Here is a 19,469-nt window from a genome sequence, read left to right on the forward strand (position 1 = left end):
CCGTTTCCCCACTGAGTACTCGGAAAAGACTGGGAAGAGCCTGGGTGATGTCATGACACCCACACAGACAATGATGCACCCATTTCTTGTATCCTCAACAGGTTATATTACATGTCTCCGGCTCAAAGAAACAGACACAGATGTCGTAAAGATGTGTTGGTTTTACCTTTGTAGCTCCACTCTGCAAGCGTACTTTACTTATTATTGTGTCTGTTGACATGAGTGCCTGGTTATGTTTTAAAAAGGGTGGAGCAAACTCGGGAAGATACATATTTGGCGGGCATCTGGTGGTCCTCCCCGAGAAATGTATTTTAATCTGCTAAAAAAAAAACACCTAACCTCTTGGATTAAGTCAATAAACTATAGTCTAGATTAGATCCCAAATACTTCAATCAACAGGCCCAATGCAAAATATTAACAGCCATGTTACACTAGTAAGTAGTGTCAAATCATAACAGACATTATCTCAGGACACTTTACAGAAAGAGTAGGTCTAGACCACTCTATAATTTACAGCGACCCAACAATTCCCACAAGAGCAATTACACACAGCGGCTAGAAAAAACTTCCTTTTAACAGGCAGAAACGTCGGACAGCACCTGGCTTTTGGTGGCCGGCCATCTGCCTCGACCAGATGGAGGGTAGAGACTAATACCTAAATATGACTCATAATAATTATAGCAGTGGGTATAATATAATGACATGATGAACAGTGGACATTATAATAACAGTAAAGATAATAGAACTATGACTAATAATTCAGCTCCCTCACAAACGTCCTATCTTCATAGATGAGTCCTGTCCCATCAGCGAGCCAACGTTGGGTGGCGGGTTGGTTGGCAAAGTTAGCTAACGTTGAGTCACAAATTGGTTCGGCATTTCTGGAACAGTACAATTCTACTTTTAGTGAATTTAAAGTTTGGCTGGAGTGAGTAAGCAGGTTTGTTGAACATACACAAGCCTATATTTTCCTATGTTCTATCTTCAGTCCAGTTAAACTGACAGACTGAGACTGACAGCCAAAGCACGCTGTGGCAAACAATTAGCGACGGGTTCGACTGAACCAACTCAAAATGGGTTGTCCAAAAATATGTGATTTATTTATTTAAAAAAAAAAAAAAAAATTGTCAGTTGCTGAAAATAGTCAAATGATTGTTGATATAGGCTGCTTAAATATAAAAACCTGATTGCAGGGACTGTATGATGATAAGTTTATTTTTAGAAAGACAAAAAGTGGGGATCCCTAATTGAATAATAGGGATGCATTTGCTCCACTTGCACCATTGATCAGGCGCCTATGTCTGTTGAAATAGACAAGCATTTGACCTTTTCAAAGTAATTCCCAGTTGGCATTATGTGTTATGGATATTTCATCATCCAAGCTTGGTGGGTACTTCCCTTGGCAGCAGTTGACTGAGGGCCGGCATTGCTTGGAGACAAATGGTCAACTTTCCTGGTGCGCTACTAACTGGAGCACGTCATAGCCCTGTGTCGGAGTCACAGAGTACCGTACGAGCGCTCAAATCACAGCCGAACCTCAGCTAGCAACGTTGGCCCCTTAGATGGCTCACCACCTGTTTGGCCGTTGGAATTTAAATAATATGATATACTATGTTTGGTGTCCGTGGCCACCCACGCAGATGTTGCACCGATTAAATTCAATTATACTTTATTGTCCCCTTGGGGAAACTTTTCTTGAACTCCGGCACTGACAACTTTAGCTGCACTTACAATAAATATCAATAAATAGAAACAATAAGACAGGGATTAATACATAGGAACAATTAAAACAAAGCCAATAAATAGAGAAAATCTAAACAACAACAATCCATAAGTAAACAAAGTGCAAATCAATGAGAGCCACAGGCCACATAAACAGAACACCATGACATTTGACATATTGCACAACCCACACGGCCTCAACAAGTATAATTGATTAACATTTTGATTCATGTAGGCACAAATGAGTTTTTTAACCAGTTCAGTCTGCATTTAGGGATTCTGTATTGTCTGCCGGATGGTAAGATGTCTTCCCAAATTACCCGTACCAACAGTGTCAGTCAGTACCAAAAGTTCAAGCCCCCTGGAGAACATTGATGTAGGGAAAGTCGTCATCAGTATATCAGTAGAGAAAACTTTTACTAAACAAACACCAAAGATGCAGTATATACTCATTTCATAGCAAAATATATGTTTTTTTTAAGTTTATCACCAGTTTTCCTGACATCCATTTAAAATTGCTACTGTAGAAATATGAGGATTGCATAATTGTTGTATCAACATAGCTCAAATGACCGGGCAGTTAGTTGACTCACTCTTTTACTATTTACATTTTTGTGTTTTTCAATGGGAAATCATGTGATTCAAAACATTACTGTTGCTTTGTCTTACAATATGGGAGGAGCCGACAACATGTGAGGAACCAGTCCATGTACTCTCAGTGCAAAAACAAAGTTTTACTCATGTGTGTTCCTACTTGACATAAAAAAATGTTTTATGTTTAAAGTGCCCATATTATGAAAAAATCACTTTTTCTGGGATTTGGGGTGTTATTTTGTGTCTCTGGTGCTTCCACACACATACAAACTTTGAAAAAAATCCATCCATGCTGTTTAGAGTGAGATACAGTTTCTGAATGTGTCCTGCCTTCAGTCTAAGAGGTAGCATGCTATGCTAACGCTAGCATGCTACCTCGTTCTCAATAGCAAAGCACTGCTACAACACACACAAGTTCACCATAATCTACAAAAGAACTACTTACATGTGCACCCTCATTTAGAAGTCTCCCAGCTAATCCTGCCTTGTAACTGACTGAAGTTGTAGAAACCGGCCTTTCTTTTACTGTCTATGGAGCTAGCTAGCTGACATGATCTACATCTGAGCTACTGGGCATGTGCGAGTGCAATCAAAGATAGTACAGAAGAAGAAGAAAAGAGGTCTCACTGTAGCTAAAACAGAGACCAGCTGAAAAGAGGATCTGCAGCAGTGAGAGAGAGCGGTGCAGTACAACAAAAATATGGTGCTTTTTGAAAATTAAACCATGTAAACCTATTCTGGTACAACCTTAAAATACAATTATGAACCTGAAAATGAGCATAATATGGCTGCTTTAAGTATCACGCAATAAATCTTTAAGTCTAAATTGATCTTCTTAGAAAAATTGACAGTCAGGACAAACCTCCCAGACAAAAACTGTCAACATGGCAGGTACAACAGGCTCTGCATGCCACGCCTGCAGCTTTGATCTTGCTGCCTCGACGCATGCACCCACATTCATACATACACTCCCACATGTGCACATGTGTGCACTTACACACACACACACGCATACACACATACACAAACGCACACGCGCACAGACACACACACACACACACACACACGCACACACACACACGCACACACACACACACACACACACACACACACACACATACCTTTTATGACTGGCTTTGAGTGGAAATTTGATAAGTTATGTCTGAGGAATGCTGTGGTAAGAATGTTGAGCTCTCACCTCATCTGAGTAGCTGCTGAACTGCTGGTTGCAGTACCATGTGCATTCTTGCTCTTTTGACAACATGCTAGTATGACACTCAAGTCTGCATCAGGTCTTACCATTCATTTTGAACAGGGGTTGTGCGCTTTGGCCTAGGCAGGGTTTGCCGCAGGGGGGACACGCATAAAAACGCTGGGGGCTTGCGGTGAAAAGTTGAGACCGACTTAGTCTCGCTTTGCCAGACCCTTCTCCTAAGCGCGCTGGAGGAGAGTCTGGCGAGTCCACATAGCATTCCGGAATGGGAGGAAAACGTGCTCTGGTTTATTGGCATTTCTTTAAACCAATCACAATCGTCTTGGGCGGTGCTAAGCACGGGAGAAAAGCTGTGGTGCCTCTGCAAAATAGCCTCGGGAAGGAACTTGTTTTGGTGGAACATGCGTACGTTTAAAAGTTGCTTTAGTCGTGCAACAGAAAACTCTGATTGGACAGATAGTCTAGCTAGCTGTCTGGATTTACCCTGCAGAGATCTGAGGAGCAGTTAACCATAGTCCTCAGAAATCCACCAGAGTTTAGAATGCCAACACAAGGAAGCCCAAAGCAACGGATATACAGCCTAAATGAGTGAAATCCGGCGGATTTTCCGGCGGCAACAGAGCAATCCCGGAAGTGGAACGTCGTGGATATAGACTAAGACCGACTCAACTTTTAGAGAAACGCAACCCCACATCATGCTGCGGTGGGCCATTATGTAACCGAGGATCAGACTTTTCGGTGTGTTTTGAGCTATGGTTTAAGGCGGTTTGAGAGTCCCGTACAGGAAACATCACTGCCTTTATCGCTGCTACAAGAAAGCTTTAAAACTCTATGAGGGTAAAAAACGAAACACAAGCACTCGTTATGTCTCGCTCATCTCTTTTCGCTCTCTCTCTCTCTCTCTCTCTCTCTCTCTCCTGTGAAATAAAGCTGCCTTCAAGTGCGGTTGGAAACATCGAAATCTATAAACGATCTGACGGAAAACAGAAATTGTAAAATATAAAGTCTACTTGTGCTTTGTTGGGGGTTTAAAGAACACAACAGGACATCACACAAATGGGCCATTTCATTGAGGCTACCCTCTGCCAACCCCCCCCCCCCCATCCTGGCTTTCACAGAGCCAGCAACAAATGAGCTTCAGTGTGGGAACAACCTGAAGATACCACGACTTGCCAAAAATTATAGAACATGACAGGATTTGTCATTTGTTCATGGTTTACTTGTAAATAACAACTTTTGTGTTTGTTTCTTACAGGTGGCAGCTAATGTTTCGGAGGAAACCTTAGAGTTTACATGCAGCAATGGGTAAGTACATGTCCATGGCATTCATCTGCATTATGATTACCATGAAAAGCTTGTTTATGGTACATGGATGAATGTAGTAAAGTATTTTTGGGCCACTTTTTGCCTTTATTAGATAGCATACAGTGGAAAAGGAATTATGGGGAGAGAGAGATGGAGGGTGACATGCATCAAAGGTCTTTTGCCAAACCCTAAGCTGGGATACTGTAATTACATTGTCATATTTTAACCGGATCTCACAGAAATAAGTGAAATGACCACAACTTCTTAACAATAAATTACATGGAGGCACCACAGAAACAGTTTAGGTTGGGCCAACAAAACTACTTGGGTAGGTTTCGGAAAAGATCATGGTTTGGATCCAAATAAGTATGTTACATAGGCTACAAAAGTTTAGTAGCCTATGACATGTAGACGTGACGCAAGTTAAGTACATTACGTAGGCTATGTGGCGTTAGTTAAGTAAGTCACATAAGTTAAGTACTTTACCTAGGCTACGTAGCGTGAGTTACTTATGTTATATAGGCTATTTGACATAAGTCAAGTACTTTACGTAGGCTATGTGATGTGAGTTTGTTATGTTTCGTAGGTTACGTAACGCAAGTTAAGAACTTTACTCCCCCACCTTTCCGGTCTATCCACTTTCACCTTCAAATAAAGGGAAAAAGCAAAAATAATCTTTAAAAAAAAGGTCAGAGATGACTTTTGGTTTCACACACGACACCGCAGTGGTCTCCTGGGTGAAAGTCTCGTGTTTGTTTGACGCATCCATCCATCCATCCATCCACCCCAACGTCCTCCTTAAAGGTGCAGTAGGTAAGACTTATAAAACTAACTTTCTGTCATATTTGCTGAAACTGACCCTATGTTCCAGTAGAACTACATGAAGCAGGTAATTAAAAAAAAAATCCGGCTCCACCTACAGCCTGTAGTGTGATTTGCAAAAATCCACCGCTCCCTGTTCAGATGCACCAATCAGGGCCAGGGGGGGTGTCTAATTGCGTGTCAATCACTGCTCATGCACACGCATTCATTCTCCCTTGTGGGGGGATGGGCTTAGGAGGCCATTTTGGGCTTTAGCAGAAAGGGGGGATGGACTGAGAAGTTGTCGATGTTCACATTTTTTGGCTAAGTCCTGGATCTTCACAATCCTACCTACAGCACCTTTAAGCAGACTTTGAGACAGGGTGGTGTTGAACTAAAGAATATGTGTCTTCCACTATAAAGGATCCTAACTTTCCATTGCATTGTTTACGTGGTGCCGGCACATAATTATAACCTATTACGGTGTTAGGAGGTTGTGATCATGTCATGTATTTCTATGAGATCATGCTGTCATATTTGCTGTTGTGAGGAATAATCCGCTATTAGTGTCGTAGTCCTGCTGTCAAGCCACTATCTTCAAACATCTTATGGAATCAAATTAAAGGATAATTCTAGTTTATTTCAAAGGGGGTCTTTTTTTAAGTTTTGGTCATCATTTGTATATTGATCTCACCAAGTTCACCGCTGAGATCTGGGAACATGATAGCATGGCGGAGAAATAAACAAACAGGATGAACATCCAAATGATTGTCAAACCTGCCCATTGTAAACATTTATCATATCTTACAGCTCAACTTCTTGGTTCAACTCTGACCTAGAGCTGCAACATTAGTCAATTAATCAATTGAAGGAAAAAGAATCCACAGTTTTTTTTATTATTCGATTAATCATTTGAGTCATTTCTTAAGCAAAAATACCAAAACTTTGATGGTTCCAGCTTGTCAAATGTGAGGATTTGATGCTTTTCCTGTAATATATGTTGTAAATGAAATGTCTTCGGGCATTGGACTGTTTTTCACAAACACTATTTAAAGATGTCACTCTGGGAAATGATGATGAGCTTGTTTCACTATTATTTTCACATTCTATAGAATTAACTATTAATGCACTAATCAAGATAATAATTGGCTGATTAATCAATATCAAAAATCATATTTTAACAACATTTCAGGTGCACTCATTTTTATGTCCAGATAAAGTTAGGTGAAATAATCTGGCTAAACGTTTGGCTTTTTTTTTACAAACCTGTCTGATAGTCATATTTCTTGACTTTTGCAATGTTGCCATGTTCCCAAATCTCACCAATTGCATTGTGAGTACAATGTTATCATAACTGATAAATGATGACTATGAATACAAAACACAAATTGTAATAAACCAGAATTATCCCTCATAGGGAATAGGGTATAGGGCAAGCATGGAATCTGGAAACGGTGTGTGTGCACACACACACACACACACACACACACACACACACCCCATTAGTCCCCAGGGCTCCAGCTGCCCAGGGCTCGAAAGTCACGCTGTCCCAGTGTGATTGAAGGTCCAGCTGGTAGACCAGCCCTTTTGATCCCTTTCCCTTTTATGAGAAAGACAAACAGCTCTTCGTCGTCACCCACACTGGAGTGATTGATACACACACACATTGTGATCACAGTTAGGCACACACACATACATGCACGCATTCACGTGGTGATCACAGACAGGCACACGTGCACATACACACACATTTGCATTTTTTTTTAATGAATGCCCTCTTTTCCACTGTAAACACTCTGCTAATGACCTGCTTGAACTCTGAAACCCAGAGGGGGTGAACAAACGGTGGAGAGAGAGAGAGAGAGAGAGAGAGAGAGAGAGAGAGAGAGAGAGAGAGAGAGAGAGAGAGAGAGAGAGAGAGTTGAAACTATGGCTGCAAAGATTGTTTGTTTTACAAGATTGATTGATTATTCAGTTTCACGCACTCTTTTATATATATATATCTATTAGGGCTGTCAATCGATTAAAAAAATTGATCTAATTAATTACAGACTCTGTGATTAATTAATCGAAATTAATCGCATACATAATTAACGGTGCCTGAACCGATACTTTTTAATAAAGTAAAAAAAGAAAAGAAAACAAAGGGTACTAAACAACAGTCGGTGACATTAAAGAACGGCTTGTTTATTGCTAAGGCCATATGGTCAAAATTAAATGATTTAATAATAATGTATAACAATAACTTATTTCACTAGTAAATTGCTGTTGAACGACAAAAACAACCACCAAGGACATTTACAATAACTTCAAATGCACCACGAAGCTGTAGTTTACCAGTTTCATTGAACGCACCGTCTGTGTTGTTTTTCCGACGGCAGCTCGGCAGCTGCAGATTGTTACCTGTCCACAAGCATGAAAGCAAGGTTTAATATGTCTTCTCCCTAAACCTGATAAAGATCAGTTATTTATAGAAAATTGGAGACCTATTACGCTCTTAAATATCGACTACAAAATTGTATCATTAATTTTTGCTAAACGGTTAAAAAGAGGTCTTCATGAGATAATAAGTGAAACACAAACAGGTTTTATGTCTAACCGTCACATTAGCTCTAATATAAGACTTGTTCTCGACCTGCTGGACTATTCTGATAACATCAATACTGACGCACTGATAGTATTCCTTGATTTTTATAAAGCATTTGATACGGTAGAACATAATTTTTTACTCAAAGCACTTCAAATTTTTGATTTTGGACAAAATTTTATATCTACAGTTGAAATGTTTTATAAAAATATTGACAGTTCTGTGATATTATATCCAAACACCACAAAAAGATTTCCTGTACTGAGATCAGTTCGCCAGGGCTGCCCTATTTCACCGTTCTTGTTCCTACTGGTGGTTGAATTACTGTCATTACATATTCGACATAATCCTATTATTAAAGGTTTGTCTATTTTTGGTAAGGAAATTAGAGTTACTCAACTAGCGGATGATACAGCTCTCTTTTTGAGTGATAAACATCAGATTGAATATGCTATATCACTAATTGACCAATTTCCAGCTGCTTCGGGTTTAACACTTAACAAATCTAAATGTGAAATTTTATGTCTGTATCAGACTGAAGAGGATAAAATGTTTAATATACCTGTTAAGAAATGTGTAAAATATTTAGGTATTCATATCTGCAAGGACCACAAGGAACGTCAACAACTTAATTTTTCGTCTAAACTGAAGAAAACTAAAATAATACTGAATTTATGGCTTCAAAGAGACATTTCTATTTTAGGAAGGATTCTTTTGACTAAAGCAGAAGGGATTTCAAGATTTATCTACCCTGCCCTCTCTCTCAATGTCCATGATTCAACATGTAAAGATATAAATTCCATATTTACGAATTTTGTATGGAAAAACAGACACCATCATTTAAAAAAAGCGGTGCTCTCTGGCTGTAAGGTTGAAGGTGGATTTGAACTCCTTTTTGGACTTGAATTACACCTTTAAGGTGAAATGGCTGAAGGAAAGTTTGAGAGCACCAGAGTCTTTATGGTATTTTATCCCCAATAACATTTTTAATAGTGTAGGAGGTCTTAAATTTGTATTGAAATGTAACTACAATATTACAAGATTGCCGTTAAAACTATCCCAATTTTATCAACAAGCTCTTTTGGCCTGGAAGCTGTGTCATTCTCACAACTTTTCTAATGAATGCATCACTAGGGGGAACAAGTCACTCTATTTGCAAAAATGGATCAATAGAGATATTATCTTCGTAAAAGATCTTTTTGATTGTAATGGTCAATTACTTAATTACGAATCTTTTCTCAGAGAGAAAGCATTCCCAATAACGTTCAAGGAATATAATTCAGTTTTCAAATCTATACCTAATGGCATATTAGAATTAATGAAAAGTTATAAAAAACAAAATGAAGTTACTGGATTTAATTTTACTCTTTATATAAACGGTATGGATATTATGAGCAGCACTTGTACTAATAAGCACATTAGAAAATGCTTTCTAAATTTAAAGAAAATAACACCTCGTGGGAAATTTTACTGGAATTCTCATTTTACTGATGTTAACTGGCATGGGGCGTGGCTTGTTCCCTTTAGATATTGTATCACAAACAAAGTTAGGGAATTACATTTGAAAATATTGCATAATATATACCCTACAAACCTATTTGTCCCGAAATTCATGCCTGTTGATAACTATTGTAGTTTTTGTAAAACAGAACAAGAGTCGTTAACCCATCTTTTTTATGGTTGTTCATTTTGTATTGCATTTTGGAAAAGCTTTGAAGATTATATGGTATCTAAAACAAAACATACAATCACACTTGAAGGGAAACATATTATTACTTATTTTGAATGTAAAGATAGAAAGTTATGTAATATTGTAAATCTCTTTATTTTACTAGGTAAGTTTCATATTCATAAGGCTAAATTTTCTAGTTCAAAACCGTGCTTCAAACTATTCCAGGTTGAATTTGAGATGTACTTTGAGTCTCTTAAGTTGGTATCCAATAAGAAAGCTATATTAATATCTGATGTCTACTCCAATTTATTTGTTTAAATACTCCTGCTGTCTACACTATTGATTTTTGGAAGTCTGTCCTCTTTGTACTTTTATTTCCTTTTGTTTAATTTATTATTCTCATTTTTACTTCGATATTATAATTTGTATATATTTTTGTATTTTATTTGTATATACATTGCAATGACTGAACCTTTGTAATCTACGTTTTGAAATAAAGTTTAAAAAAAAAAAAAAAAAAAATCCCGCTGTTGAGTCACAGTCCTCTACAGTAAAACACAGTCAAACTTTACACCGTTCAGCGTTAGCTGTCAGCATTGTAACCGTGTTTAATCCAGCTACTAGCTAGCGGTAGGCTAACGTTAGCTGCTGTCGAGTATAGTGTTAACTGTGTTATAGTGTTAACTAGCGTCACGTGCAGCGGTGTTTGTGTTGCCTGTATCGTCTTCAGAGCATCAGAGAGAAGAGCAGACATATCAGTGGCACCAGATTTCGGTAACCAGGGTTGGCAGGAAGAAGATTTTTACACGTAAATGTTCCAGTTAATGATCCAGGCAGCACATTCTCATCTCCCTCCTTCATTTTACAGTCCAATGGTGGCTAGAACGGCTCCGGGTCAAACGTCAATATGGAATGGATTAGTCTGCGTTATTTCTTTTAACGCGTTATTTTTTCTCCGATTAATTAATCGAAATTAACGCGTTATTTCGACAGCCCTAATATATATATATATATATATATATATATATTGTTTGTCTACGCAAACCTGGCCAATAAAGCTGATGCCATATATGTCATGCCAATTCTGATTCTATGTATTATGATTCTGATATATATATATATATTATGATATATTAAGGTTATAAGTATTGATCTAATTGTATTTATTTTATTGATTTGGGGGACAAAACACTGCTAGTTTTCTCTTAAACAGGACATACCGTATCAATCAAACTCACTTTTTCAGTGCTTGTGCACATACATTTGGGTATCTAGAGTGCCTGGTAACCCACAAACTGTGAAATAAGACAACCCAGTCAGTTTTTGTGGGCTGCCTATATATAAAAAAAAAAAAAACATGGCATGCAACAAGACATTCAGATTTGGCTCCCCTTTATATGACACATTAAGGACCGCCTACTGAGCAGAACTACGTACTCATTCAAAGTATTTCACATGTCACAGAAACCACTGGGAGTGAATTGTGTGTTTTGGATGTTATTACCAAACTGTTGGTGATGTGTTGCTGTTTTTGTTCTGGTGCTTCCTGCTCTACTATCCCCGGCTGTCTGGAGCTCTGTGCACTGTGGTAACCTGGAAAAGACAGCCACCAGTATACAATACCGTTATTTTTAGTTTAATAAAACTTCCCAAATTCACCAATATATAGAACAGTGATTCCCAACTAGGGGTACTTGTACCCCAGTTGCCAAAGGGTACGTGGAAAGATTGGAGAGTACCTCATCTAATTTTGTAAAAATAAAAAATTATGATTTGATTAAAAGAATATATCCACATATTTACAGGGTTAACGCACTGTGACACCTGAACACTACATATTGCAGTTACTGTATATGAGTGTGTGAAAACTAGTCAGCAAGCGAGCTGTTGCTTGAGCACTGAAGTTTAAACAGGTATCCAAAAGTAGTGAGTAAAAAGTTCAAATAATTAGCTAACAGTAACGTTAATGGATAAATGATTGAAACATTCAGCCTCGCCCAATGTAACAATAGCCTAGTAGGCTAGTGGTAGGATTGCTGACCAAACCAACCTAAATATTGACAGTTCAATTGTATAAGAACAATTGTATTGCATGATCTGGTATGTGAGTTCATCCGACGGGGCTGTGGGGGTGCCTCAGGCCAAAAGGGTTGGGTACCACTGATGTAGAATATTACTTCAGATCACAAGCGGACACTTAAGAGCATATGGAGACACATTCTAACACCAGGTGTGAACTAATGTACTTAAAGCTGTCCACTTGTGGTCAGATCACTGATATTAAAGCCAGGTAAGAACAGGGCAACAGTCACATGCAGGCTGATCATAGTATACCGCCCAGCTGCGTATCTCCACCCACGGCTTGAGAACTAACTTTGGTGCAACATATTTTTCTTGCTAAAATGGAACGTTTCAGGCAGAGGGAGAACAGGTATTATCAGACAGACTGTATGAAAAAAATATTAATTTTTTGAACATTCAAGCATTTAACCATGTTCTAGTACATTACAGTTGTAAAGTAAAATACAAGTATAAACCACTAAATGAGCACGATATGTCTCCTTTAAAGAAGCAAATTCCACCCTTAAAACCAAATTTAATATCGATATTATGATATTTGTCGGTTTTGTTATTTGGGAGAATCCCAGAAGCTTCAAACCAGAGAGCCATTATTTGTAGTAATATCAAGAGACAACCAATGAAACCCAACATTGACACTGTTTTGGCTCTCTTTGGGAAATTCATGTTGTTCATATTCACATCTCTGGTCCAAAAACCCAGGAACACCAATATCTTCCTTCAGCTGGTAGAGCAGCCACTCTGATTTTGAAATCCTTGGTTATTTGCATTCAACGTGCGTCCATGTGTTTGCAGGGTTATTGAGTCTGGCTGGTGACAAGCTGCTCTTGTTGTGACTCTTTCATTTCCTAGTATTATTTATTTTGTATGTTACTGATGTGTTTTGTCTTGGAAAAGCTTTGTATTTTATTTTCATGCTAAAGTAATTTCTCTGTGTTAAATAAACCATTGCTTCAACAATCATAACTCCATCTTAGCTATTGATATTACATAACTAAAATTACTGAGTGCTAAAGTCTTATTTTCTAAAAGACAGTAAAAAACTTACTATGGTCTGCCTTAGCCAGTCTTGCTCCAAAATATAAATGCTCATTTATGGAAACATAAAAAAAGATGCAGATATTTAAAAACTCTATTGGAGATAAAGTGTGTAACAGATGGTTGCGAGATGTTTCAAGCCTATTCATTCTGTTTAGAGGAGACTATTAACTGTAATCAATGTGCAGCCTTCAAACTGAAGCTCCATTTATAAAGATATGTTAACCTTATGCTCAGAAGCAGTTTACCAGTGCCAATCTAATACAAAACTAAAGACCATATTGCGATGGGATCACACCAGCCACAATACCAAATTGGGCCAGCGGGCGTAAACTTTTTGGGCAATGGCTCCTTCCCTACTTCATACCCCACTAATTCCAGCACCCATGCCCGGACCACACCCATCTACGAACCCTGTCTTCATTTTGATCTCAACCACACACCTGAAAAGTTTCGTGACTTGTCTTTCACCGTTGTGACGCTATCGCAGTGACAGAAAAAAAACAATCTTTAAACCAATCACAATCGTCTTGGGCGGTGCTAAGCGCCGGACTTAGTGACAGTGCCGCTGCAAAATAGCCTCGGGAAGGAATTTGTTTTGGTGGAACGTGTGTACGTTCAAAAGTTGTTTTAGTCTTGCAACAGAAAACTCAGATTGGATAGATAGTCTAGCTAGCTGTCTGGATTTACCCTGCAGAGATCTGAGGAGCAGTTAACCATAGTCCTCAGAAATCCACCGGAGTTTAGAACGCCAACACAAAGAAAGCGGAAGCTAATGAGGCATCCGTCAGAAAATGAGGGCCATTTATCTCATAGGCGCTGGATGACTCCTCAAAATGCATAAGAGGAACAATTGTGCTGTGATTTCGAGCTAATATCCAAGCAAAATGTTTGAAGTAGGGATTTCCAGTGATTAGCCTGTTTTAAATTGTTCCGTGCACCTCTCTCCCCCTTTGGCAACACAGATAAACGAACAATAGAGAGGCAATAGTAGAGAGAGGAGGGGAAGAAGGGAATTTACCTCCGGATCTTCCCTTCCTGGGTCTCTGCTGCCCCAGAGGCATTTTAGGGCCTCATTACATGGGAGCCATCCATACATGGGGATTTGCATGAAACTGACTTTTTGATGGGATCTCCCCGCAGCTATAGTGTTGGGACACAATGTGGATTCATAGTCATGACTGGGCACTGCACAGTGGATGAGAAATCTCTTCCGTTCGGAGAAAGGTGTCATCTTTGTCATTGTTGCTCCACAGGGTGTCTGAGTTTGTAGACAGCTAGTCTGTAATGTAATGATAATGCAACGCATTCTTATGAACGGTGTCACACCACCACCTCATGCAAAGTGACTTTTACACAGGGGTTTTTAAGAAGTTGGACCGAAACAGGTTTCAAAAACTGTGGTGTTTTTTAACAAAAATAAATATGCTCAAACAAACATCACAAAATGAAAGTCGGGAATTGCAAAAACAAAAGAAATTAAACCGAATCAAACTAACAAATAAAAGTGCAACCTCACAGCAAGCTGCCAACTCCTTCCTCTATCTCTCTCCGTTCTTCTGAAGGCACTTCATCATCTCAGCCTCACCTAACTGGAGCCTACCACCTGCACAGGTAAGTATAGGGGGAGTTAAACTGAAAAAGCAACATTAACACACTAGATCCAGAAAATACCATTACATTTACTTAGATCAGTTACTGCTGACATCACTATTTATATATATCTGGGCACCCATAACAATGAGCACCCCCAGATATTAGGCCTGTCCTTTACCAAAGAAATAATTAGTCAACTAACACTCATATGATTTTGTCAACTAATCGATTAGTTGATTTAATCGACAGATCTGTAAGACTGAGCTTCTCCACAAAGAATCATCCAAAAGCACCACTTTAAATATTGTTATTGTTTATCAGAGATTTGCTCGTAGGTTTCTTTGCAATAAGTCATTCGACTTAAGAAATCTTGGTCGACCAAGACCAAAATGACCGACTAGTTGACTAATCGGCTAAGAGGGGACAGGACTACCAGATATAATATAATAATATATCCTTCACTGCAGAACTATCTCACCTATTCTCCTCCACCTTAGCAGTGGCTCCTCCCTGCTGAGCTAATCAAACACACCTGTATGTACTCTGCTTGACTGAACCCAATCCATAGACCAACTAAACAGGCCTGTGTCATAAACTGAAACTTTATACTGAAAATAAGGATTAAGCAGACACATAACACTGTTCATTTTGGGAACAGGGCCTAGTGAAAATGTATGCTATCATACAAAAACGTATGCACAACAAGTTGTATGTTATCCTACGGAAATAACAGCCACTGCCAGCCGATCACGTGACGACCGGTCACATTTAGTTGTCTTTACAGTTAAATCTAGCCGCGAAAAGGTGACAGTGAGCTGGCCGCAGAGCATTGTGAGGTTACGGTCGTTTCAGCAGACGTTACAGTTGAGTTAAGCCGACAAAAGGTGACTGCCCTGCAGCATTGACTGTTAAGTTTAGGCACCAAATTACTCTAGTTAAGATTAGAAACAATGACTGTGGTTTGGGTTAAAACAAACACCGTTTCCTGGGTGAAAGTCTTCTGTTTTTCCCTTAACTACTTTGTGGAAAATATGTAGAATATATACAAATTACAGTGCATTACTTTTGTAGCTGTATGTACTAATGGTTCAGCAGCCTGGATAATGTGTGTGACACAGCAAAAAGGAGTCTCATACATACCTACGTGCTGTAAATGCTTATTTCACAGAGGATGTATAGATATATAGAAAGAGCGCGGGTGGAAGGATGGGCAGGATGAAGGACAAATGCAGACAGAAACAGACTACAAATAAAGATGGGGGAAAAAAAGATAAAGAGTTGAAAATCCACTAAGGCAGACAGACAGAGAAACAAAGGGAAACCGACAGAGAGATATGGGCGAGAGGAGAAGGACATGTGAAGTGAAAAGGACAGAGATAGAAACAAAAAGATGAAATGAATGAATTGAGATCCTAGGGGTCAGCTTTCGTTTTTTTTTCCTCTTTCCCTTACGGTAATCCCTCCAGTAGCAGTGAGCTGTTATGCTCCTCCATAAATCAGCGTTTGTATGAAATACCAGTGGGAGCCAAAAGGTCAAAGGAGAAAATTAGCAGCTGTCTTTTCCTCTCCTTTCATGTTAGCCGCGGGGCTAATCGCCAAGTGCGCCATCAGCCTCATTTCCACTTTAAAACAAACTCCCCGACAAGCTGGGGAGGAGCTGTTTGCCCGCTCTTACATTTTATGGCACCGGATTTCATTCTGAGAGAGAGAGAGAGAGAGAGAGAGAGAGGAGGGCGAGTGGGAGGAGGAGTGGTGGGAGGGGGAGTGGGTCTTTAACTTCCTTGTTTTAGATTAGATTAGATTAGACTTTATTTATCCCAAAGTGGGAAATTGCAGTGCTACAGCAGCAGATCTAAGACACAGCACACATACAGAATATACAAAAAAAACAAATAGGATAGAATATAAGAACACCTATTCAGAAAATATACACAGGAAAGAATGTACAAATGTATATACAAGTATTGGATGAAAATGTACAACCTACTAAAATAGTATTTATAAAGATGCAAGTAAACCTAGTTTACTACTATAGTGCAGTATTGGGATGTATATGAGTCTTATCTAATACTCAGAGTTTAAGAGTTAAAAAGTTGTATTGCCTGTGGTAGGAATGATTTTCTGTAGCGGTCCGTGCAATTTTGAAGCTGCCGGAGACTTTTGGAGAAAGTGCTCCGCTGTTGGACCAGTGCAGCCTGTTCTCACGAACCATACGTTCATATAGCTACGAAAAGTTAAGCACTGTCATTTGTAAGCATTCCACATATTTCTTTGCTGCGTGCACTCCAATGACTGCTGTTGTATACGAACGCGGTTGACCACGTAGGGGTGAGGTTAGGATGGATGGGTGGGTCATAGACTTTCACCCAGGAAATGCATGTTCCTTTGGAGTTTTAATCCAAACTACAATCTTTTTCCTAAACTTAACTAGTCGTTTTTGGTGCCTAAACTTACCCGTTGTCGCCTCATAAAGGCCTTTTTACAGTCGCCGTTCCCGACCTGTCGCGCGACAATGTGACGTCAAAATGGCGTAGATCTCGCTGGAACGCCAGGATTTAAAGTGCGTGATTTAAAACCACTATTTTTGTCAGCGGCACGCGACAAAGCTGAAACAGGAAGCATGGACGAGTTCTCTCTTGTAAACTTACTGGGTTAAGATGAGCTCCTTTATGGTGAATGAAAGGCTTGATCCGACGAAGTAGGTCATCGAATCGTTGTGCAGACATTCTGAAGTATTCAAAGTGCTTCTCTTCGTCTATCATCCTCATTTGTTTCACGAGGATATTGAACTCACCATATTTATGTCTGGCCTTATTCAAAGGACGAACATTCCACCTTCTTTTTCTTCGTTTCTTTGCATGCAGGCTGCTTGCTCAAAAGCAGTTGTTCTTCCTCATCCATTGACTCAAATATCATCTTAGCCACTGTTGACATTCATTGACGTCAATGCTGCTGCCAGTTCTGCCATTGTTTACCTTTTTCTTCTTCTTCTAGTCCGTAGAAATAGCAAAGTCGGTACACTTTCCTCATTAGCGACACCTCTGTTCAGGAGAAGACTGCAACTAGTGTCGCGACCACCACGCGCAAGTATAAATAGTTACGGCGCTCCATGACGTTTAACGTCTAACCTTAACCGCAATGTCCGCCAAAACGACCGGCAGCTTGCGGTGCCCTGTACCCGGCTCAAAGTCACCTATTCTCTGAACCAACTTAACCACCAACTACTGCTAGTATGACGGTGCATTATGCCATACGTATTGGTGTGCGTACATTTTCGTACTATGTCATATGGATACATTCATGAGAATGCGTTGAGCAGTGTGGGGTGGAGAGTGTGGTCGAGGTTATCCATGATGGATAACAGTTTGTTCAGTAACCTCCTCTCCACCACGGCTTCAAATGCCTCCTGTTTGCACCCTATAACTTTCTGTCAACCCTCTCCTTTTTCTTTTCTTCCACCTATCCCGTCATCTTGAGGTGTGGGAGAGCAAACAGTGGAGCATGCTCCTTTCACACTGTTTTGTTGACACATTGCAGCGGTGATGATTGGCGGCCTTTCCCTCTACTCATTAATAGGAGGCCCAGTGAACTCTGTCGACCTTTTCACTCCCACAGTCTCTGCTATTCTCCCGCCATACTGTTAGGACTTCCCAATATTGGACTGGATGTGGCATTACTGGCTCATAGTAATAGAAGGAAAGGTTTAGTAGCATATGTGCTGAAAAGTAAAGTGTATGAATTTATTTTGTTTTTCAAGAATTGAAACCAAAAAGGATTTTCTGATTGCTATTTTCCTCTTGCCCTTCCTCTATAATGTTGTTTTTTGGTTGCTTTACAGGAGGTGGACAAAATAATGGAAACAGCAGTACAGTGTAATTTGTTCTCTTTAGATTTACATTCACAAATATAGATAGAAAGAGGCAGGTGGCCTCTTTTCTCAGTCACATTGCGTTTACTTCCCCAATTTCACACAATGAATCACTGTTTCTACTAGCCGACTGAGCACATCCAAACAAGTCCTTCAGTCCAGCCATACGGCCACATAGGCCGTTTGTTCCTACCCTCTAATACGACCCAAAGCGTTTCCTAAGCGCTTCCTAAATGAGCGCCCCTACCAGTGGCAGCAGATCAACGTCCTCATACCTAAACGTAGCAGTCGCAGTTTTGAACAGGTGGATAATGTTGTGAAACGGTCGCAGTTTGGTTAGGTTTAGGGAATAAACTACTTGGTTAGGTTTGGACGTTGTCACATACATGATGTAACTTCAAGATAACTTGCGTACATAAGTTAAAATAAGTCAAGTTGGACTTTTGGTTTCACACGGGACAGGAACAGCGGTCTCCTGTGAAAGTTCTATTTTTCTTTGAGCCATCCATCCACCCCTATGTGGACTTTGTCGCTCTTTATACCGCGTCACCTGACTTCCTCCTCCAACCATGCAACAAATACTACTTTTGTAGATCCTAAAATGTTCTTATTCATTTTTACTTCAGAGGTGTTGATTCATATCTACAGAGATGTTATATATTGTGGTATTTTTTTTATTTAAAGGCCCTGAAAACCTTTTTTTTTTTAACTGAGTACACTTACAATACAATGCAATCCAAATGAAAAGCACAAACTACGCCATCAAAAACTGAACATACGTGCTTCACAAATGTGGTGTTTGTTGTGCAGCTGCTGTACCTGATAACAATAGAGTGTACAGGTGTTTCCATTATTGTTCCACGCTTGTATCTTTGTGTCTATGGCTGCATTTCTCCTCCCTTTCTCTGCAGTTCCCTTTCTCTCTAAAACTCAAATTTCATTTGGCTTGTTTCTGGCACGACATGTAAATTTGATCCCATATTCAGTGTTAGAA

General features: G+C 39.5%; 2 long non-coding RNA genes across 2 annotated transcripts in view; one reads left to right on the plus strand and one right to left on the minus strand.

Annotated features, from left to right (window-relative positions):
- Positions 1-19,469, plus strand: part of LOC118494847 — a 93,201-nt gene that overhangs the window by 40,212 nt on the left and 33,520 nt on the right. The window lies entirely within an intron of this gene.
- LOC118494848 lies at positions 12,989-17,802 on the minus strand. Its single transcript, XR_004897058.1, has 3 exons — positions 17,729-17,802; positions 15,752-15,754; positions 12,989-12,998 (listed from the first exon to the last, which is right to left on the minus strand). It is a non-coding gene; the product is annotated as an uncharacterized LOC118494848 (long non-coding RNA).

This window comes from Sander lucioperca, chromosome 4 (assembly GCF_008315115.2).
Source record: "Sander lucioperca isolate FBNREF2018 chromosome 4, SLUC_FBN_1.2, whole genome shotgun sequence".
Taxonomy (NCBI): Eukaryota; Metazoa; Chordata; class Actinopteri; order Perciformes; family Percidae; genus Sander; species Sander lucioperca.